The following is a 24,064-nucleotide window of genomic DNA, read 5'->3' on the forward strand; positions in this document are numbered from 1 at the left end:
GAGGTTGCTGACAAAGGAAAGACAGTCAGACTGGCATTGGGCTCCTTATGTGACCAGAAACCTGCAGAGGTGGGGGAAGAGCATCTTTGAACAGCCTGGACCACTCCTACAACTCATGTGCCGGCACCTGACAACCTGAGCCCAACCAGAAAGGGGCCCAGAGAGGCCTCCTGGTAAACAAGAATGAGACGGAGCCAGACCTCCGGGCGGAGACATAAAGGAACCAGGAGAGCTGTGCTGAACTGTTTTTCCCCTAGCCCCTTATCTGTACATATGCACACCTGCACAGACAGACATGCACATCGTGCGTGCCTTCATGTGTGCACCTATACATAGGCATGTGAGCACTCACGTGTGTGTATATGTACACCACAGTCATGGATGCATCTGGGAGTTCATGTGTGTGCCTGCACGTATACCTGTGCAGACATGCATGCAGATGTGTGCCCAGATACACATGTGCACATACATGTGGTTTGCATACATGTACTCACATGCGTGCTGACATATAGTGGAAAATAGGTAGTGATCATATCCGGGGAACTGGGGGAAGTAAGTGTTAAAAATAAAGATCCTTGATACATAGAGGTGGCTGCCAAGAAGTCTATCAGCCGACTGAAAGTGAAAGTTAGTCACTCAGTCATCCCGACTCTTTATGACCCCAGGGACTGTTAGCTCACCAGGCTCCTCTGTCCATGGAATTCTCCAGGCAAGGATACTGGAGTGGGTAGCCATTCCCTTCTCCAGGGAATCTTCTTGATCCAGGATTGAACCCAGGCCTCCCATATTGCAGGCAGACTCTACCGACTGAGCCGCCAGGGAAGCCACTATCAGTAAGCTAGCACTACCAAATCTGAAATTGAGGGGAAGGGGTCAGGGAATAGACTCCTTCCCAGGTCTTATGATAGGTGATCAGGAGCGGGGGAAACAGGAAAGATTGTTCCACAGATTTCATCTTGTTATGGGGCGGAGGGTGAGGAGTAGAGCATCTTGGTGAGAAAAATAGTTGGTGTCTTCCTTTCAAATAACAGCAGAAAAAAAAAAAAACTGTGCTTATTAACGTCAGGAAGGGGAAGGAACGTCATGGATGAATGGAAAGTACTGCAGGGCTTCCAGGGCAGAAGCAGAGCGCGGGGGAGCCCATGTGGGGAGAGGAAGGAGCAGGGAGGGCCAGGCATGGCTGGGCAGCCTGAATCTGGGGGCCAGAGCAGGGAGCAGCTACGACTTCCTCCCCGCTGTCCCGAGCCTGGTCTGAGAAAACTGCTTTTCCAGGCCTGATGGGTTTTCTGGGCAGATCCATGGTTTCTGGCCTCTTCATTTATTAAAACCCAAGTCCCAGGGGGCTTCCCTGGTGGCTCGGTGGTAAAGAATCTGCCTGCCAATGCAGGAGACACGTTTGATCCCTGGTCCGGGAAGATCCTGCAGGCCTCTGAGCAACTAGGCCCATGTGCCACAACTACTAAGCCTGTGCTCTGGAGGCTGCAATTACTGAAGTCCTTAAGCTCTGGAGCCCGTGCTCCCCAACAAGAGAAGCCACTGCAGTAAGAAGCCTGGCGCCACGACTAGAGAAAAGCCCAAGCAGCAACGAAGACCCACCACAGCCAAAAATAAAAAATAAACAAATTAAAAAAAAAAAACCAACCCCAAGGTAGTTAGCCTTCCAGAGATCCCAGGTCCAGTCTCTCGCTGGCCCAGGTCGCCTACAGTTCTTGGAACTGGAGGGGACAGTCCCTTCATCTCCTGTGTCTGCTTTTTTACCCTGGTGGTTGGAGCTGAAGAATTGATGCTTTCAAACTGTGGTGTTGGAGAAGACTCTTGAGAGTCCTTGGACTTAAAGGAGATCAAATCAGTCCATCCTAAAGGAAATCAGTCCATCCTAAAGGAAATCAGTCCTGAATATTCATTGGAAGGACTGATGCTGAAGCTGAAGCTCCAATACTTTGGCCACCTGATGTGAAGAACTGACTCATTGGAAAAGACCCTGATGCTGGGCAAGATTGAAGGCAGGAGGAGAAGGGGATGACAGAGGATGAGATGGGTTGGATGGCATCACTGACTCGATGGACATGAGTTTGAGTAAGCTCCAGGAGTTGGTGATGAACAGGGAAGCCTGGTGTGCTGCAGTCCATGGGGTCGCAAAGAGTCAGACACAACTGAGCAACTGAACTGGACTAAACTGGAGCTGGAGGAAGAACAAGGAAAGTGGGCGAACTTCTGGACCCTCAGTGCTCTCTGTGGGGCTGGTATGCCGCCCCCCAACACTTGCTCTCTGACTGACCTTCTCCTGGGTCCCCACAATGAGCCAGTGTTTCTTGCCTGAGTTGGGGTGGGGGGGCGCTCCTAAGTTCCCAGCCCCTTCCAGGTAGCCACCTTCCAGTCCCCAGCCCTGAATACATTGAGATCAATAAGTACAGACTGTCTCAGTCAGGCCTGGATGGATAAGCTGAGTAACAAACAGCCCCCAGACCTCAGGGACCAAAAGCAAGAGTTTCTTGCTTATCCCCCATCATGGCTGGGAGGAGACTCTGCTTGTCAGTCATTCACAGGCCCAGAGAGATGAAGCAGCTGGCCTCTCAAAAGGGAGAGCACATGAAGAGACTTCGGTGGGTCAGCAGGTGTGGGAGTACCACTTCCGCACACAGTTCACTGCTGCCCGTCCCTATCCAGGGGCCCGATGTGCAGTCAGAGAGCTGGGAACTCTCTCTTGGGGCCCTCATCTGAGCATTGGGAAGAGCTGTCTGAGAGCTGCTCTTCTGGGCCTTCCTAGTGGGGAGGAAAGCTCCCCTAGTGCTGGCTGGGGGCATAAAGGGTCCAGGGTTCCACTGCCACCAGGATAAACACAACCAACCTTCCTTTTGCTCCCAGGGTAGAGGGGGAGGGGAAGATCAGCCCACAAGACGTGCTCGCTTCCTCACTCCTCCCTGAGACCAAGGTGAAGCTGTGCTTCCTTCATGGGGAGCACAACCTTGGCTGATGGAAACCACCTTTGACCTTTAAACAGTAGGCCTACACATCAGCTCTCTCACTCTCTGTTCCAAGCTCCCACTCTCCCGGGGTGCGGCCCAGAGCCTGGACTGTCCCCATCACCCTGGGGTCACCATGCAGCCTGCTCTCAGCCTCTCTCCTTCTCTTACTTTAAGAACTTTGCTCCCTGTTACTGAAAGACACATCTTTTCTGCTAACAGCTTCTCCCTGGAAGCAGGAGGAGACTCTGGGGTTAGGGCATGATTCTAGGGCTAGCATGGGGATCGTGGGGACCACAGCAGGGCCTGCCTCAGGGACCACAGACCAGGCCCAGAGTGCAACCACTCTGCCTGTGCTTTGGGCCTGGCTTTTCCAGCTGCATCCTTGACTCCCAACCTCCGCGGCATCTCAGGCAGCAGAGTGCCCTCCAGGCAGGGATGCTTTCTTCATGTCAGTCCAGGGCCAGGCCCTCCTCAGGAGCCTCCTGCTCAGATCCTGGTGCAGGTTCTATGCCCCAACCTTGCCGCCAGTTCGTATGATCATCCCCACTAAATTAACCAAACTTGCCCAGTGAGTCCCTATCTAGGGGACTGAACCCACCATCAGGAAGTGAACTGTGGAGCTCCCAGACAGGCTCCAGACGGGCACAGGGGGGCATTGGGCTATGGTTTCTGGCTTCCAGCAGCTTGTGTGTGTGTGTGTGTGTGTGTGTGTGTGTATGTGTGAGTATTTCCCAAACAGCTAGCATGCAGCCACCGGCCAAGGAAAACTCCACAAAATACTGGGGTCATCCAGGGTCCCCGGCCTGACAGAGCACCCTTGGGATCAGGCAGAACAACCTTCCAGGCTCTGGGCGCTCCGTGCCAGTCTCATGACTCATCAGGTAGAGGCGTGAAGCCCCAACCCACACCAGGAAGGAAACGGAAGTGAGTTCATGCCGCCGACCAAACTCCCACAGTCAGCCCAGGCCCAGGCCAGACTGGGGTGGAGGCCAGAGCTGGGCTAGGACTGAGGGGTATTTGCTGTAGAGGCAGCCCCTAGCCATGCATAGCTATTTAGCTTCATTAGAATGAAGTAAAATAAAGACCCGGTTCCTTGGTCTCACTAGCCACGTTCCATGTGCTCGGTGATGCCTGGATTGGACAGCACAGAACAGAGTATTTCCATCGTTCCAGAAAGCTCTCTTGGGCAGGGCTGCTGGAGACCGATGGGGTGGGGGTGGGGCGGCGTTTGGCAATATTGGGTTATCACAATCAGGGGGTCACTGGCACCTCATGGGTGGACACTCTCAACATCCTACAGTGCATAGTGTACCACACCGCCCCCCTGCCCCCGGCAACAAGAATGATCTGGCCCCAAGTGTCATGGGGGCCAAGGTGGAGAGCTCCCTGCCCTGGACGGAGCCCAGCACCTGATTAGCATCTCTGCCTGCTGACTGCCACGTGGGTCCTTTACTTGGGTCAGGTGAGAGTGGGAGCTTGGAAGAGGCCTGGTCGATGGATGGCTCTACTGTGTCAGCCTCTGGTGGGGGTGGGGGGCATGCTCAAGGACATCCACAAGTGTGTTGCCCTTCTCTATGTAAGGCAAGGGACTGGACATTTGGAGTTCTGAGCCTCAGATCTGTGGGGGGCTGGGGAGGGGCACACTCAACGGGCGACTGGTCACCTGGGTTGGGTACAGGTCAGGTCTTCCATCTTTGTGTTAGCAGGCCCAGCTCGGGAGCGCCCCAGCCCCACCCCAGCCTCTCCTGAGGGCAGGGACTTGGCTACACAGCCTCAGCAGGTGCTCAGCACTTGGATGGGACAGACAGAGAGCCAGCAGGCGCTGAGGCAGCAACCTGGCTCTGAAAGCAAATCAACACTGACCTTTGATCCCAAGCTCCCCACCCCCTCTTTGTGGTTCCCTGTTACTTTTCAGCCTCAGGGAGCTGGTTCCCGGTCTGGATCCTTGGCTCAGGCGGGCCTGTAAAGAGCAGGTACTTCCCAGAGCTCGCACTGCTGGCACCCATGGTCAGTGGATGCAAGAGGGTCCCCCCAGAGTGGTCCCCAGCCCTATTCCTGGACAGGAAGCAGGTCCCTACAGCCTCTCTGGAGTCCAAGGGCAGCACCCCTTTGGCCCCCAACCCTGCCCCTCTGGAGGTAGCCCCTTCTGCAGGAGGCCTTTCTCCTGGGTTCTCACCTCTACTCTTGGCCCAGAGCCTGACCCCGCCACTCTCTGTCCACTGTCATCTCCTGTAGGCAGATCGGGGGTGTCCTCTAGTTGGGGTCTAGACCGGCTCCTGCCCCTACTTGTCCACACAGCTCCCTCGAGAGCCCCCTCCTCCTCACCCTGAGGATGGGCAGGGCTGTAGATGCTGTCCCAGATGCCAGGGATGGCAGCCTATGGGCAGGAAGTGATGCCCACATGGCTGAGGCACCTGTGGTTTTAGCCTGGATAGAAGGAAGTTGGAGTCACCCTCAAATCCCTTCTCTGATGGGCTGCAGCTTCTGGCTTTTCTCTGGCCTCAGGTGGTCTCCCCTTTCTTGTGGCCACCCTGTGTGCCCCATGGACAGGCCAGCTGGTAGAGCCCAGACCCCTCACCTGCCAACCTTTGCATCTCCAGCTGTACTATGTGACTGGGCAGTGAATCACTGGGCCGAGATTCTGCCCCAGGTGGGCAAAGCCTCTATGGATGCCACCGGTGAGCTGGCGACCACAAGCGCTTCCATAACACCCCTTCCCCTGGGGCCTCACACACCTGGAAGGTCCCATGGCACAGTCTGACAGGGTGGTGGCTGGGGCTCTGAGGGGGCCCTCCAGCCAGAACACCCCACCATCTCAGCTGGCAGAAGGTGTCTGGTTGAGTGACCCAACCCCAGCCAGTTTGAAACCTGTTCCCTTGGGAGGCCTCCAGGAGAGGTGCCCTGGGAACTGGGACAAGAGCTGAGGATTCCGGGGTCAAATCAAGGCTAGACTTGGAATATTCTCAAATGAGGCTGAGGATACCTGCCTAGGAGTGCAGGGCAGGGGTGGAGGAGAATGTGGTGCAGGGTCTTGCATTACGCAGGATGCACAAACTCCGGGAAAGGGCAACAGTCACGACTGTTGGAAATAATCTCTGTAACACAGAGAGGGATGGGGTGGGAAAGGCAGCTGACTCAGGACCATCTCTGCTCCAACCAAGCATGGCTTCCAGAAATGTAGTTTAACTCATGGCAAGCCCAAAGAAACAAGAAGGAGAAAACACAAAAAGAAATTGAAAAGGGCAGAGATCAGTGGAGGAGGGAGAGATTAGGAAGAGCAGAGATAAACAAAACCCTAAGCTGATTCATTGGAAGAACAATCACATGAAAACACTCTGGCAAGAAAGAAGGGGAGAGCACGACACTCCAAATAAAACATACAAAGAGGGAATAAGTGCAGACACAACACAGATTTTAAAATAATAGAATTAGGAACACTCATAAACTAATAAAATTGAAAACCTAAATGAAGTAGATAAATTCTTAGAAAAAAATATATAATCACAAAAAGAAGGGCAAACAGCAAGAGACTAAAAAGTGATGGTCCAAGCCCTCCTCTCTCCCAGTCTGGAGCCCAGGCTGCTTTGTGAGTTGAGTCCCACCCTGATTCCAGGGACCAGTTAATTCCTGCTTTGGACAAAATGTTCCAGAAAGTGGAAGAGTGTGGGATGCGTCCAGCTCACTGTGTCTGGCTCTGAACCAGACAAATGGGAAGAGAAAACGAGAGGCCCATTCACTCAGGAACGTGGGTGCAAAACATCTGAAATAAAATATTAGGCCCAATTATAGGGGGCTTCCCTGGCAGTCTGGTGGTTAAAAACCTGTGCTTCCAGTGTAGGGGGAGTGGGTTCCATCCCTGGTCAGGGAACTAGGATCCCACATGCTGCGAGGTGCTGCTGCTAAGTTGCTTCAGTCATGTCCGACTCTGTGCGACCCCATAGACGGCAGCCCACCAGGCTCCCCCATCCCTGGGATTCTCCAGGCAAGAACACTGGTGCAGCAGCCAATGAAAAAAGTTCATGATTGTAAGTGAGAAATAGACCTCATGGTCTGGATTTCTCTAGTTTAACACCAAACACATCAATCCAAATTCATTCCATGAATAAAGGAGAAAGATCCTATGAATAAGTTGATAGGGACAGAAAAGCACTTGACATGTGTCTTGAACACAACAGATCTAGTCTATTTTGTTACTGATTAAAAAGCTGTCAGCACAGTAGAAACAGAAGACCAGTGGGAATCATGCCCCCAAGCCTATAGAACTGGTGGTTGGAGAACGTGTGGTGGCTCAGACCAAGACCATCCCAGAGACTACAATAGCCAGCAGTCATGCCCTGCTATTGAATGAATGTTGCCCCCCTGCCATTTCCTATGTTGAAATCCTAGCCCCCAGTGTGATGGTGTGAGGAGGTGGGGCCTTTGGTGGGGTGAGTAGGTCAAGACTGAAGGTAAAAGAAGGGGCGGTGGAGGATAAGATGGTTAGATGGCATCGTTGATTCAATGGACACAGACTTGGGTGAGCTCTGGGAGATGGTGAGGGGCAGGAAGGTCTGGCATGCTGCACTCCAGGGATGACAAAGAGTTGGACATGACTTAGTAACTAAGGAACAACAACAGGTCAGGAGAGCAGAGCTCCTGATGAGATTAACGCTCTTCTAAGAAGAGGCCTGAGAGCTCACTCTCACTCTGCTTTCTGCCAAGTGAGGACCCAACAAGAAGACGTCTTTGCAAGTCAGGAAGCAGCTTCCATCAGACGCCAGGTCTGCCAGCACCTTGATCTTGGCCATTTTCATCTTCCAGACTGTGAGAAATAAATGTTTGTTTTTAAGCCACCCAGTCTGTGTGTTCTGTCACAGCAGCCTGAACCAAGGCATGCTGCTAGGAATCTACCCAACAGGTAAAAACGCACATCCATACAAAAGCCTTCTTGCAAATAGTTCTAACAAGTTTGTTTATAATTGCCCCAGACTGGAAATACCCAAGATATCCTTCACTATATGAGTGGATAGCAAACTGGAACATCTACACAATGGAATATTATTTAGCAAAACAAGCTGTCAAGTCACACAAAGCATGGATACATCATAAATGCATGTTACATTGAAAAAAGTCTGTGTGAAAAGGCTATATACTGTATATTCCTTTTATATGACATTCTGGAAAAAGCAAAAAGATTAATGCTTACCAAGGGTAGGGCTGGGGATAGGGAGAGGGAAGAATAGCTGAAGCACAGAGGATTTTTAGGACAGTGAAACTACTCTGTTTGGTAATGTAATGGTGGATACATGAAAGTGTACGTTTGTTAAAACCCAGAGACTATATGAGGCTTAATGTATGCAAATTTAAGAGGATCATTTAGGAGACGGGGATCTCCAGATGGAATGACAGAAGAATCCAGCTGCGTTACAAGTTGTTGTTGCTCAGTCACTAAGTCACGTCCAACTCTTTGGGACCCCATGGACTGCAGCACGCCAGGCGTCCCTGTCCTTCACTATCTCCTGGAGTTTGCTCAGACTCATGTCCATTGAGTCGATGATGCCATCCTACCATCTCATCCTCTGTCACCACCTCCTCCTCCTGCCCTCGATCTTTCCCCGCATCAGTCTTTTCTAATGAGTTAGCTCTTCACATCAGGTGGCCAAAGGATTGGAGCTTCAGCTTCAGCATCAGTCCTTCCACTGAATATTCAGGGTTGATTTCCTAAAGGATTTACTGGTTTGGGCTCCTTGCTGTCCAAGGGACTCTCAGAGTCTTCTCTAGCACCACAGTTTGTAGCTGAGACCATCTTACTGAAAGGGGTGAGGGAAGGTGCTGACCCAAGTGACTTTGGGACTGCGTGGGTCTCTAAGACTAAAAGTAAAGGAACAGTACATAGACCTGAACTGTAGTTGGTAATGCTGTTTCCCACTGGGACTGGTTAACTCTGAAACCACCATGCAGGCACATTGAACTATTGAGTGTATGATGGTAGATGCTGTGAGCCGCTTCTCTCCGTTGGAGTGGGAGTTTACAGATACGGCAGGAAAAGGCTGGGAGGAGGTAATAGAATTAGAGACAGCAATAGGAATTCATGCTTATTATGGATACTTGTGGGAACATGTAGAAATATTTATAGATATGTGAATATATACAGGTTAGTACAGTGAACTGTGGCCAAAAATCTACCCCCTCCACCCCGCCACAAAATTCATAGATTGCAGCCCTAACTCCCCATGTGATTGTATTTGGAGACGGGGTCTTTAAAGAGGTAACTAAGGTTAGATTGGGCTTCTCAGATGACACTAGTGGTAAAGAACTTGCCTGCCTATGCAGGAGACATAAGAGACTAGGGTTTGATCCCTGGATCAGGAAGATCCCCTGGAGGAGGGCATGGCAACCCACTCCAGTATTCTTGCCTGGAGTCCACAGGGTCGCAAACAGTCAGACATGATTGAAGCAACATAGCATGCACACAAGGTTCAATCAGGTCATAAGGGTGGGGCCCTGATCCAATGGAACTGGTGTCCATACAAGAAGAGAAAGAGACATCAGGAGTGAGTGAGTAAATAAAGGAAGGGCTGTGTGAGGACACAGGGAGGAGACGGCCATCTAAGTGCCAAGGAGAAAGGCCTCAGGAGAAACCAAACTGCAAGCACCTTGATCTTGAACTTCCAGTCTCCATATCAGTGAGAAAACAAACTTCTGTTGTTTAAGCCTCCCAGTCTGTGGTGCTTGGTTATGGTATCCCTAGCAGGCAAATCCCATGGACAGAGGAGCCTGGTAGGCTGCAGTCCATGAGGTCACTAAGAGTTGGACACTACTGAGCGACTTCACTTTCACTTTTCACTTTCATGCATTGGAGAAGGAAATGGCAACCCACTCCAGTGTTCTTGCCTGGAGAATCCCAGGGATGGGGAAGCCTGGTGGGGTGCCCTCTATGGGGTCGCACAGAGTCGGACACACGGACTTAGCAGTAGCAGCAGCAGCAGCAGGCAGATATAGCTAGAAAGGAAAGAAATGCTCAAAACCAAAATGAAACAACAACCCAGAACAAAGGGGCTCTGTTAAAAGGGATACAAAGTAAAGGAGTTCCCAAGCCTGAGGCTGGAATAGCTTGAGCAACAAAATAAACAGGGAAGCCCTCAGATGAAAACACAGTGTAAAGATAGGTATCCATGAGTCCATACTGATATAAAAATGGCTGAATAAATACAGGAATGAGGAGAAGAGACAAATCTGTGTGAAAGAATCTGAAGGTACGTATGTAGATGCTCTGCCCTCTGGGAGGGAGACCAAACCCTCCTTAAGCGTGGGCCACAAGTGTGGGTCCCCTCTCCGGGGAGAACGGGGTGGATAGGGGGAGAAAGAGGAACTCCTCAGTGGTGACACCTAACAGACACCTCGTCAGGTGACCAAGGGCACAGGAGGAGTCGTGTTGAGAGAACAGCCCTGACAGGATGTGATGAGAAGGGCAATTTCCCTCTGCGGTCTTCCTCCTACAAACCCACAAGCCCAGAAAAACAACAAGAAAGCATCAGACAAACCAGCAGAGGGACAGTGTGCACATTTCTGTCCAGCCCTCCTCCAAACCATTGGGGTCGTTCAAACCAGGAAAGTCTGAATGACCCTCCCTGCCAAGAGCATCTGGGAGGAGACGTGATGACTACACGTCATGTGAGCTCGGGACAGGTCCTGGAGCAGCCGGAAGTCGTGAGGTTAAACCTGAGGAAGCCTGAATAGTGTGCATGCGTGCTAAGTCACTTCAGTCATGTCTGACTCTTTGCGACCCTATGGACTCTAGCCCTCCAGGCTCCTCTGTCCATGGGATTCTCCAGGCAAGAATACTGGAATGGGTTTCCCTTTCCTCCTCAAGGGGATCTTCCCAACCCAGGGATCAAACCCAGGTCTCTTAAATCTCCTAGATTGGCAGGAGGGTTCTTTACCACTAGCGCCACCTGAATAGTGTGGACCTTAGTTAATAATAATGTATCAATATTGACTCATGAATTATGAGAGATGTATCATACTCATTCATGTAAGATAATAATAGATGAAAATTGGATGTGGGGTATATGGGAACTCTGTATTCTCTTCACAGCTTTTCTATAAACATGTTGTTATTTAGTTGCTAAGTCGTGTCTGACTCTTTGACAACCACATGCACTGTAGCCCACCAGGCTCCTCTGTCCATGGGGTTTCCCAGGCAAGTATACTTGAGTGGGTTGCCATTTCCTTCTTGAGGGGATCTTCCCAACCCAGGGATTGAACCAATGTCTCCTGCTTGGCAGGGGGATTCTTTTCCACTGAGCCATCAGGGAAGCCCTTTCTATAAACATACATGTGTACTATAATAAAATAGTTTATGGAATTCCCTGGTTGCCTAGTGGTTAGAATTCTGGTATTTCACTGCCGTGGCCTGAGTTCATCCCTGGTTATGGAACTGAGATACTGCAAGCCACACAGTGCAGCGAAATAAACAGTTTAAAGTTAAAAAAAAAAAAAGGATATTTGCTGTAGGCTTGGCATTGTTACCATAGCAAGTTAAAGATCTTCTTTATTATTCCTAGCTTGCTAATAATTGTAGTAAGAGTTAGTGTTTAAATCTATCAACTCTTGAGATTAAAAAAAAAATACATGCGCACAATACCTCTGAAGGGCTGTCTATGAGGTCAGGCATATGAGAGCAGAGAATGAATGAGTAAAATATAAATAGATGAAACAAGAGAGGGCCTTGCAAGCACTTAGGAAACATGATCATCTTCCATGACCTGAGACATGTGATGAACCTGACCCTCAGAGAAGGAAACTGGCTATGAAATTGGAAGGCTAGCCTGCAAGCCGTAGAGCCCCCTTTACCTTCTGGTGAGCTTGGCAGGGCCTCCCAGCTTGTTTAGTCTGCTGTGAAGGAGAGCAGAGAGGAGAGGCACCAGACTCAATCCCCATCAGCGGGACCATCTAAGTGAAAGGAAGGGTCACTGAGCTGCTCAGAGACCAGTACCACATCATGAAATTGTGGGAAATAGTCAAAAACAACAAAATTGAAATGTGATTTAAGAAGCATACTGACTGCAGCCATGAAATTAAACGATGCTTATTCCTTGGAAGAAAAGCTGTGACAAACCTAGACAGTGTGTTGAAAAGCAGGGACATCACTTGGCCAACAAAGGTCCATATAGACAAAGCTATGGTTTCTTCAGTAGTCATGTACGGATGTGAGAGTTGGACCATAAAGAAGGCTGAGCGCCAAAGAACTGATGCTTTTGTACAATGGTGCTGGAGAAGTTTCTTGAGAGTCCCTTGAACTGCAAGGTAATCAAACTAGTCCATCCTAAAGGAAATCAACCCAGAACATTCACTGGAAGGTCTAATGCTGAAGCCAAAGCTCCAATCCTTTGGCCACCTGATGTGAAGAACTGACTCATTAGAAAAAAAAAAAAAAAAACCCTGATGCTGGGAAAGATTGAGGGCAGGAGAAGAGGGTGACAGAGGATGAGATGGTAGGATGGCATCATCGACTCATTGGACAGGAGTCTGAGCAAACTCCGGGAGATAGTGAAGGGCAGGAAGTCTGGCATGCTGCAGTCTATGGGTTACAAAGAGTCAGACAAGACTGAGCGACTGGACAACAACAAATAGGACTATTTTTAAATATAGAGAGAACTAAAAAATACGGAAGCAGGATCATTGCAGAAAAAAATACATTCACGAAATGCCTTCAGGGCCTGTGAGACCTGAAGTCGCCCTCACTCCCTGCTCCTCTCCCTGAGCTCCTGTACCTTCTTCCATGGAGACTGTTTCAGGGATAGTCCCAGAGGACCCATGCACAGCCAGAAATTGCTGGATGTCTGCCTCTTTGCAGTTCCATTTTCTTGGAAACTCTACCCTGTGGAAGTATGTACTATGGGCAGATCTCACACTCCAGTCAATGCCTTGGTCCTCCTCCTCAAGCCAGAGTGCTTGAATACTCCCCTTTGAGGGGGCCAAATTTAGCCAACAAACATACAAGATATCCTGTTAAACTTGTACTTCAAATATACAAGGAATAATTCTTCAGCATGTGCAATATAGGTAAATCTATATGAACCAAAAATAGATTAGTGGTTACCTAGGGCTGGAGGGTGGAGAAGGAAATGGCAACCCACTCCAGTACTCTTGCCTGGAAAATCCCATGGACAGAGGAGCCTGGTAGGCTACAGTCCATGGGGTCGCAAAGAGTCAGACACGACTGAGCGACTTTACTTCACTCAACTTCACTCACTTCATACTTTATCACTGGAGAAGGAAATGGCAACCCACTCCAGTATTCTTGCCTGGAGAATCCCATGGACAGAGGAGCCTGGTGGGCTACAGTCCATGGGGTTGCAGAGAGTCGGACACAACTGAAGTGACTAAGTACTAAGCCCGGCTGGAGGGACTGGGAGGAAAACGGTTGCTAACAAGCGCAAGTTTTTTCCCATCTGAAATGATGAAAATAGAAATTCAACTCTGAATCTGACAACCACTAAACCGCACGCTTTACTTATTTATTATTGATAATATTGTTACAGCTACCAAAAGCCTAGACATTTTTCAGGAGACTGAGTGTTCTCACACTTTCTCAAACCACAACTGCACTATATCTTAACACCCTCAACCCTCACAGACAAGCCTTGCAGCATAACTAGAGAAATGCAAATTCTAGAAACTGATCAAGGAAAGGAAGCTGGTTCAAAAGCGCACACTTTAAATAAGTGAACTTTACAGTAAGTGTATTGGCTGTCAATAAACGTCCGGTATTTAATCCCGAGCCCCTGTGCTCCTTCCAGGGGCGCGTCCTTGTCACGTTGAGGGGGCCAAGAGGCGGTGGGACTGCGAGAGAGGCCTGATGTCCGTATCGCCGGTCTCTGGGCGGGTCCCCTGGGCCGGGCTTTCTCGGGACTGGTGACTCAGGACGTCAGGATCACCACGCCAAGGAACCTGCTCAGACCCTGCGTGCTTATTAGGGAGATATTCCAAGTTGTCCTGCAGCAAGTGCCGCGTAGTCCAAGCGGGCGCCTCTCGCGTCTCCGCAACTCTCCAGATCCCCCAGCGTCCCGCCGGATCGTGGCCAACGCAAGAACTCACTTCCACGAAACAGACCCCGGTCGGCCGGGCTGAGGATGAGAGGCCGGCTCAGCCTTAAATAGGTTTCCCTGGGCTCTGATTGGTGAGGTAGGATCATGTGTCAACCTCTGGCCCAATCGCAAAGGCCGCAGCTTGTGGTACGGTGATTGGTCAGGTCCAGTTACGTGCCTAGGAGGTGCTGGACCGCGGTGGGTAGTTGTGGTTACTGCGGGCCTGGAGGTCCGGTCGGAAGGGTCCGCCCTAGGCATCCGGGTCCTGGGGCTGGCGTTGGGGGGCTGGTGTCGGGGGTGGGGGCGGGGTTCCCAGTAGCCTCCGGAGACTAGGTCAAACAGGCCAGCTCTGAGCGCTCGAATCCCCGCCTCCTCTCCTCCAGCAAAGCGCTCGTCCAGGGTGGACAACCCAGAGGTCAGAGCACTGCCTCACCCCAACCTGCCCTTCGGTGTTTTGTTCAGTGGATAATTTCAGACTCAGCAAAGTCTGTTTTCCAGTGAACACCACCACGTTAGTATTTACACCCACAAGCCCGCCTACTGTTAGGCATCTAAATCCGTTCAGTTAGTTCAATTCAGTCACTCAGTCGTGTCCGACTCTTCGCGACCCCATGAACTGCAGCACTCCAGGCCTCCCTGTCCATCACCAACTCCCGGAGTCCACCCAAATCCATGTCCATCGAGTTGGTGATGCCATCCAACCATCTCATCCTCTGTCGTCCCCTTCTCCTCCTGCCCTCAGTCTTTCCCAGCATAAGGGTCTTTTCAAATGAGTCGGCTCTTCGCATCAGGTGGCCAAAGTATTGGAGTTTCAGCTTCAATATCAGTCCTTCCAATGAACACCCAGGACTGATCTCCTTTAGGATGGACTGGTTGGATCTCCTTGCAATCTTAGGACTCTTCAAGAGTCTTCTCCAACACCACAGTTCAAAAGCATCAGTTCTTTAGCACTCAGCTTTCTTTATAGTCCAACTCTCACATCCATACATGACCACTGGAAAAACCATAGCCTTGACTAGATGGACCTTTGTTGACAAAGTAATGTCTCTGCTTTTGAATATGCTATCTAGGTTGGTCATAACTTTCCTTCCAAGGAGTAAGCGTCTTTTTAATTTCATGGCTGCAGTCACAATCTGCAGTGATTTTGGAGCCCAGAAAAATAAAGTCAGCCACTGTTTCCCCATCTATTTGCTATGAAAGTGATGGGACCAGATGCCATGATCTTTGTTTTCTGAATGTTGAGCTTTAAGCCAATTTTTTCACTCTCTTCTTTCACTTTTATCAAGAGGCTCTTTAGTTCTTCTTCACTTTCTGCCATAAGGGTGGTGTCAACTGCATATCTGAGGTTATTGATATGTCTCCCAGCAATCTTGATTCCAGCTTGTGCTTCTTCCAGCCCAGCGTTTCTCATGATGTACTCTGCATACAAGTTAAATAAGCAGGGTGACAGTATACAGCCTTGACGTACTCCTTTTCCTATTTGGAACCAGTCTGTTGTTCCATGTCCAGTTCTAACTGTTGCTTCTTGACCTGCACACAGATTTCTCAGGAGGCGGGTCAGGTGGTCTGGTATTTCCATCTCTTTAAGAATTTTCCACAGTTTGCTGTGATCCATACAGTCAAAGGCTTTCGCATAGTCAATAAAGCCAAAGTAGATGTTTTTCTGGAATTCTCTTGCTTTTTCTATGATCCAGTGATGTTGGCAGTTTGATTTCTGGTTCCTCTGACTTTTCTAAATCCAGCTTGAACATCTGGAAGTTCTCAGTTCACATACTATTGAAGCCTAGCTTGGAGAATTTTGAGCATTACTTTGCTAATGTGTGAGATGAGTGCAATTGTATGGTAGTTTGAACATTTTTTGGCATTGCCTTTTTTTGGGATTGGAATGAAAACTGACCTTTTCCAGTCCTGTGGCCACTGATGAGTCTTCCAAATTTGCTGACATATTGAGTGTAGCACTTTCACAGCATCATCTTTTAGGATTTCAAATAGCTCCACTGAAATTCCATTGCCTCCATTAACTTTGTTCATAGTGATGCTTCCTAAGGCCCATTTGACTTCACATTCCAGGATGTCTGGCTCTTGGTGAGCAATCACACCATCGTGGTTATCTGGGTAATGAAGATCTTTTTTGGTATAGTTCTTCCATGTATTCTTATCCCCTCTTCTTAATATCTTCTGCTTCTGTTAGGTCCATACTGTTTCTGTCGTTTTTTTGTGCCCATGTTTGCATGAAATATTCCCTTGGTAGCTCTAGTTTTCTTGAAGAGACCTCTAGTCTTTCCTGTTCTATTGTTTTCCTCTATTTCTTTGCATTGATCACTTAGGAAGGCTCAGGGGAACCCTTTAAAGCAAGAAAATGCTAAAAATTTTGGGGAAAGGGATGGGGACAAGCTCACAATAGACTCAAGTTTCTGGAAATGCTCCAGTTTTGATGCTGGTGGTAGATTTGCAGGTGCTCATTATTAAACCATTAACATAAAACTATATATTTCTAATGTTTCTAATATTATTAAATTGCAAATATAAGCACTTGTCCCCCCAAATACTTTAGCATGCATAGCATTAGCACGTAGTATTTGTTTATAGATTTTTAATGTTAAATTTACAATGAAGTACATAAACCCTAATCATAGTTTTGCTGAGCTTTAGCAAATACACACTACTGTGTGGCCCAAGACACAGTCAGGACAAACAGAACATGCTCATCACCCCAGAAAGCTCCTTCTTGCCCTTCCCATTCCATGTCCACCTCTACTGTACAAAGACATCCACTGTACTGATTATTTCCACTCTAGTTTTGCCTGTTCTAGGAGTCATATAAATGAAGCACAGGGTACACACTCTTGTGTAAGGTTTCTTCACTTAGTATTATGGTTTTGCGACCCACTCTTGTTTCCTGCATTGATAGTTTGCCCTTTTGGCTGCTGGTAGGGCCCCATTGTAAACTCCCTGTTGATGGACACTTGGACTGGCTCGTTTTTTGGCGATTGTAAATTAAGCTTCTGCAAACATTCTTTTTGAAGCCTTCCAGTGGACATAGGCTTTTATTTCTCTGGGCAGATATCCAGGACTGGGTCAAAGGATAGGAGTGTGTTTGTTTCACCAGAAGCTGACAGAGCTTCCTCCATCATGACTTTCAATTTTCAGGCCACTAACAGTGTATGAGGGTTCTAATTTCTCTATATCCTCATCAGTACTTTTAAAAAAGTGGTAGCCATTCTAATAGAAGTGAAGTGGTATCTCACTGTGGTTTTAATTTTCATTGTTCTGATAATGAATGATACTAAAGCACTTTTTTCTTCTTTTGAAAATAACAAATCTTTTGTCCATTTAAAAAAACTAGGTTATTTAGCTTAAATTTGTTTTTCAACAGTGGCATTTTGTTAATATTAGAAACATACTATCACAGGTAACTTCCAGGAGGGCTTTTAAAAGGGATTTTTACACAGAAAAGGAATTTTCGAATACCCCTCCCAGTGATCAAGCCCTTGTTTAAGATAGCAGAAGTGTAGTTAGTCTAATGGGACCACCTAAACGTCTGTGCTGCAAAAGAGGATTTTCAGGCTTTTGGTAATTCTGAGCAGCACACCTCCCTCTAACAGCTTTACTCATGTTGCAAGGAGGGTATTTGATAATTGAAGAGTAAGGAGGTTAGTGTATATTTTATGTAACTTTCTATCATGTAGGCAATTAAGTTGTTACATCTGGGGACTTCCCGGGTGGTCCAGTGGTTGAGACTTCACCTTCCAATGCAGTGGGTGCAGGTTCGATCCCTGGTCAGAGAACTAAGAATCCACTTGCCTTGTGGCTAAAAGACCAAAAACATAGAGCAGAAACAATATAGTTACAACTCAATAGAGACTTTAAAAATGGTCCACATTAAAAAAAAATCGAAAAAAATATTGTTACATCTGGAAAAAAGCAGATATTCCAATTTCTGATACATTAGCTTCTTCCTGGGTGCTTTTGCTTTGTGTCCTTCAGTTGATGACAGCTCCCAATTCACTTTCTTGGGCTGGTTGGCTCTCCCCGTCAAGGTGCAGTGGAAATAACCCCCAAACCACGGACTTTGTTCCGTAAAAGACAGTTGCATTCAGCTCCATGCTTTGGCTGACCCTTTTTCAAATGTGACCAAAAAAACAAAAGTGAGATAGGATGAAGTTTTCCAAGTGGGTAGTCTGAATTTTTCATTTAGAGCAGTGGGAGTTATTTATATAGTCTGGAGATCATTCTTTGTCAGATATTAGTTTTGCAAATATTTTCTCCCATCCTCTGGATTGCTGATTGATCATCTTAACAGTGGATTTTCTTGAACAGAAATTTTTTTGAATTTCAATGAAGTCAAATTTCTCCATTTTCTCAGAACTAAGAAGCCTTTCCCTAAGTCAAAAGATATTTTCCTCTAAAGCTTTAGGGTTTTAGCTTTCACTTTTAAATCTATGGTGCGTTGTAAATTAATTTTTGCACACAATGTTGAAACTGTTGGGTGTCATTTTGGGGGGAGTTCTGAAGAGCTATAATACTATAATCCTTTATGTCTCAGCACAGAAAGAATTCAGCGAAAGGCAAAGTGATAGATAAGAAGTGATTTTTTAGAATAGGATGCTTATGAGGCCTACACACAGGTGGGCAAGGGGGTACCATGTCCTGAGAACATACTGAGCTACAGTTTTATAATCAAAGGAAAAGTGGGGAGGGGGAGAAGTTCTTGGCTTTCTTGAGTAGACATCATGCTTCCATCATCAGTTCCTCCTCCAGGTTGAGTGGGGGAGTTTTCTTGTCCTTATAAGGTCAAGCTGGGTCCACAGATTATTATTTTTTACATGCTCAGAGAGCATGTCCTAACTTATTGAGTTCACTGGGCAAAATGTAGGCCTCATTGTTTTATTGTTTGGCGGCATGTCTCATGCTTCTGTTGTACAGGTTTGTTGCTAAGCAAGCCTGCTTGGTTTTGTGGTTAAGCAAAACTGCTCTCTTGAGTAATCGTTAACTTACAAGAGTCTCATGTATTTCTTCTGCTTATAATCCCCTAATGGGATTAACTATTTAATCACCTATTTCGTCCCTTCTGGGGCTTCCCTGATTCGTTCAGACGATAAAGGATCCACCTGCAATGCAGGAGACCTGGGTTCAATCCCTGGGTTGGGAAGATCCCCTGGAGAAGGGAATGGCAACCCACTCCGGTATTCTTGCCTGGAGAATTCCATGACAGAAGAGCTTGAGGGCACTGCAGTCCTTGGGGTCACAGAGCCCGACACGACCGAGTGACTGTCACACTTTTCACTTTGTGCCTTTACTCCGTCATTATCAGTGTAGCATAGGGTTCATTTTTTGCCACATGCAGGTCTGGTTATTGTAGCATCATATGTTAAAAGACTTACCTTTGTTTGCTGGGCTGCTCTGGCACCTTTGCAAAAAGTCAGATGGCATATAAAGTGAGCAGTTGCGTTGCGCCTCTCCTGGAGAAAGCAGCATTGGCACTGACCCTCAGTGTGTGTGGGAGGGTTGGTATTGGGCCCTGCAAGGAGCCCCTTCACTCATGGGCTGACTCCTGGGCTCTGGCCGGAGGGTCGGTGCGATGGCTCAGGTCCCCCGAGGCTCCGCATTCTGATGAAGACACGGAGGGGGATCTCCTCGCAGGCGTGCCTAGCTTTCTGGGTCTCTGTCCACCGGGTGCCATGCTCACAAACCCTTCTGGAGAGTCTGGTCTGGTCCGAAGCCAGCCTCCTGGCCCTCCCTTGATCCTCAGTGGTCCCTGCAGTGCAGAGGGGGCAACCCCCAGCTCAGCAGGCTCCTCTACTTCAGGGGCGCCTCCAAAACAGTCTGGTCTGGAGCGGCCTGGATGCCTAGCTTCCCCCATTCCCTCCGCCCCCTCAGCGCCTGCAGGTGGGTGGGTGTTGGGCTTTGAACCTGCACGCCCTCCCTTTTCTGCACCCACCTTACTCCTCCCTACCCTGCTCCTTCTCCCTCCCTGTGATGTTTCTCCCCACTCCCCAGCCTGTAGTGACCCCCACCCTGCCCTCCTCCCCTTCCTGGATCCTCTCTCCGCCCTTCCAGGTGGTGCCCGCACGCACCCTAGCTGCACCTTCCGGGGGCCAGGTGCAACACGGGGTCTCCAGTGCCTCTTTAGCACCAGGTAGTGGGCAGTTCTAACTCCTGTGAGACTTTAATGTTTACAGGTCTTCAAAGCACAAGGGGAACACAAGGTTATTTTTGTTTCCTTGTGTTACTTGTTTCCTTTATTCTATTCCAGATAGAATAAATCATCTCCCGGCTTGCAGTCACCACTGTGGTCCACTGACCTTGGTCTTACTTTTCCTGTATCTTGAGGCGTTTTGCTAGTTCATCATTCTTGGGAATATTTGTTACCCAACCAAACTTGGGTCTGCTGCAGTGAAGCCAATCTGCTGACACCCAGTGGTGAAGGAAAGTGCAGCACTTAATGTCAGAAGCCTTAAAAGGGGGCTTTCCCAGGTGGCGCTAATGGTAAAGAACTGGCTCGCCAATGCATTAGATGTAAGAGACTAGGGTTTGATCCCTTGGTCGGAAAGATCCCCTGGAGAAGGGCATGGCAGCCCACTCCAGTGTTCTTGCCTGGAGAATCCTATGGACAGAGGAGCCTGGCGGGCTACAGTCTATAGGGTTGCAAAGAGTAGGACGTGACTGAAGCAAATTAACACGCACACCATAAACAGAATCTGGGATAGCTAGTGCTGGGAGAGCCCGGACTCCGGATGGGTTTCAGGAAAGCCTTTTTAAAGGCCAGGTGAGGGGAGGGGCATCCCAAGGTGCCCCTCAGAGATCAGCTTGGGCATAGTTCTCTGATTGGTTGATGGTGAGGTAACTGGGAGGTGTCACAGGGGTTGACAGTATCCTTAGGCTCCAGAAGGACTGGGGGCTATGGGCTCATGGACGTGAATGTCTGCCTTTTGGTAGGGGGTTTAGTGTCTGTAAAACTGCTCTGCTCAGTTACAGGAATAATTTCACCATTACTCATCAACTCTTACCAACTGTGCCCACAATGACTAAACGAGCAAGAAAACAGGAGAGTGATGACGTCCCCTGAGAGGATGATGCTGCTTCCTTCAGTTTCCCACGTAGCCTCGGAAATGCAGACACCCGCTCTGTGGCTGCAGTTTGTTCTACTGAATGCAGTGGAGGGTCTGGAATCTCCCATCTGCTGCCCGCAACGCAGAGAAGCCTGACACGAGAAGTAAGGGCATCAGAAGATGCACAGAGCAGCGCCGGGCCACAGTGACGGTGGGAGCAGATCCCAGTGTCTTGCCACCAGCACCTGGACCATCTCACATGACAACCCAGGACAATATTCTTTCATCTTTGGTGATGTCTGTGCTTTAAAACCACTTGATGAAAGTACGGAGGCTGTATTTAGATTCTTATTAAAATTTCTAATACAATTTTTCTTCTTTAAAAAGAAAACCCGGAGCCTGGTCTAGGGCTGACGTGGGCCCCTGCAGGGTTTCGGTTAAATGAACAATTAGTGATGCCTGTGCCCCATACCCCCGTGGCACACACCCAAACCTCCACGTCTGCTGAGGTTGAATTGTCCAGCCAGTTTGAGGGGTGAGGTGTCCCCCACCTGTCTGGCTGCATCAGCACGCCTCTCCTGGTTGGTGGTGGGGGCCACAGGTCCTGTGTTTACAGCCACAGTTCTCAGCTGCTGGGAACTGAGGGCTCCTTTGGCCCGTGTCTCTTGCTGAGTTCATCTCTGTAAACAAGATGTTGTGTGTGAGGGGTTTGATCCTCATAGCATTGCCAATCCTGTATTTCTGAGATTTCTGAGACTTTTGCTCAGTTGCAGGTGAAAATTGCACTTGGCAGCTGCCCATTGCTTTTCTTTAATTGGGGGTGAGCATTTTTTTTAATGCATCTACATCAGCTGTTACCTTGTTTGAGACCTGCCTGCTCCTTCCTATCATTCTTATATATTTCCAGAGTGCTTTTTCCCAGGAAGAAAATTGGATCCTTGCCCTCTGTTCTTTCCTGCTCCCCAAATCTTGACTTTGGGGTGTGAGCTCTTCTGGCCCTCATAACCCCAGCCTCTCAGGTTGATTGTTAAAGTTCCCAAACCCAAGACCCTCAAACCATCAGAAATGTTGTGAGGATGCTCATTTCTTGGGGACAAGGTGACAGTCTGGTGAGACCCTCTTACCGGTCCATAATCAGCATCTAGCCCACTGGGAAAGTCATCTCGAGGCTGGAGGTTCTCTGTGTCCTGTCAAAGGCCCCTGCTGTGCCTGGACCTCAGTTTCCCCACCTGTCAATGAGGGGCTGCACTCCAGGAACTTGGTGTTCCCCTTCTGGCCTGATGTGTCAAACCAGGAACACTAGCAGGGCCCGCTCCCTGCCGTATCCTGGTCCTGCCGCCAGAGGGCAGGAGGCTCTGCACTTCACATCACTCTGAGGGGAGGCAGCTGCCGCTGCATAGATGTGAATTGGTTAAGGCTCCTTGGGCTCCATAGCACCCACAGGGACTGGGGGACCTGGTTCAGACCCCGCCCGGCCGCCACGCTGTACCAGGCTGGGTGCAGGCAGGGACACCATCTGGGAGCTCCACCTGTGAGCACTGAAGGCCCTTGAAGGCAGCTAGGGGCCAGGTCTGAGGATTCCAGCAGAGAGAAGAGGGTGGGTCACAGGCAAGCCAGGGGAAACAAAAGGTGGGTGTGGGTGTGTGCAGGCTGTGTCGTGGGCACAGCCACTACTCAGGGCCCTTTTCCTTGTTCAAACCTTTCCCGTGGCTCCAGAGGAAGTAGGTGGAGAAGGCTTCAGTCCCACAAAACCAGCCAGGGGTTCTGGGGGCAATGGGAGGATAGCCGGCTGAGATATTGGGAAGGGAGAGGCTATGACATGTGGGCCCAACTGGACCTCCTAGTCACAAGTGCCCAGAATGGACTGGGTGGGGCCATCAGGGTTTGGCCTAGACACGAGAGGGCAGAAATGGAGGGGCAGATCTCAGCTCAGAGCAGGCTCTCTGGGTGAAGAGTGACAACAGCAGGGAACCAGAAGAGAAGTGGGCGAGTAGGGAGGGGCAGCACATGATGGTGGGAGCCCGGGCCCTGGAACAGAGAAAAGGGTCCAGGCAGGAGTCCAGCATGCTTGAGGTTGACCTGGGGGACATACAATGTCCTGGGAAGGGATGAGAGAGGTAGCCCCACTTCCAAGTGGCCTGGCTACAGGCAAGATGATGTGATGGGCCATGTCACAAGAGATCCCATTCAACACCAGCTATCCTTTCTGATGACGCTGATGAGGCCCAAGTGAGGGGCATCAGTGTGTCCCCAGGATGCCATGGCTGGAGGATCATAGGAGGACAGCTAATTTGGGGGGTTGATCACTGTTTTCCACCCCTGTAGTTTGGCAAGTGACAGCCCCTTGGCAGGGGGAGGTTGGGACCCAAGGAGTTGCAAGAGTGGGCAGGGGATCTTTCCAGCTTCTGCTGGTCCCCCAGGAGACTGCCCACCTGTGGCATGTGAAGGCCAAAGCCTTGAGTCTAGGTGAAGTGAGACACTCAGGCAGAAGGTGTGTATGTGGGGGGGAAGGTAGGTAAAAGGAAGTTAAGGTGATTGTTCTCTGGATGTACCAAGTACAGCCTGGAACTTCTTGCTATGTACCATGTTCAGGAGAGAAAGTGGGGTTGCCCAGAATACCCTGCACCCATGGTTTGGTCCTCTGATCTTCCCCCAGGAATCCCTCTTTCTGGAGATCACATGACTCACGCCCATGCCTGAGGCAGAGCTGAGGGTCCCTGCTGAGAGTCTCATGCCTTGTTACTCAAATTATATATGGTAAAATCACAAAATATGGGGTTTGGGTTCCCTCTTGAAGAGATCTTCCTTCTGAGGTCACCTATCAGGTGGGGACCAAGGTGGCCTTGAGCAGGTGGGACATCCTCTGGGCCTCATGCTCCTGGCCTGACTGTGGGGGATGGCTGTTGGGTGCCTGAGCCTTTAAGAGAGCCAGAGAGTGCCATCCCACCATGAGTGGGGTCTTACAGGGTGGGGA

General features: G+C 49.3%; 1 long non-coding RNA gene across 1 annotated transcript; it reads left to right on the top strand.

Moving 5' to 3' along the window:
- The first annotated feature begins 13,854 nt into the window (after positions 1–13,854).
- On the top strand, positions 13,855–21,481 carry LOC147351279 (uncharacterized). Its single transcript, XR_015147366.1, has 2 exons — positions 13,855–14,135; positions 21,011–21,481. It is a non-coding gene; the product is annotated as an uncharacterized LOC147351279 (long non-coding RNA).
- Positions 21,482–24,064: the final 2,583 nt, after the last annotated feature.

The sequence above is a fragment of the Bos grunniens genome, chromosome 19 (genome assembly GCF_055505025.1).
Source record: "Bos grunniens cultivar Pamir isolate PY7600 chromosome 19, Bosgru_T2T1.0, whole genome shotgun sequence".
Classification (NCBI taxonomy): Eukaryota; Metazoa; Chordata; class Mammalia; order Artiodactyla; family Bovidae; genus Bos; species Bos grunniens.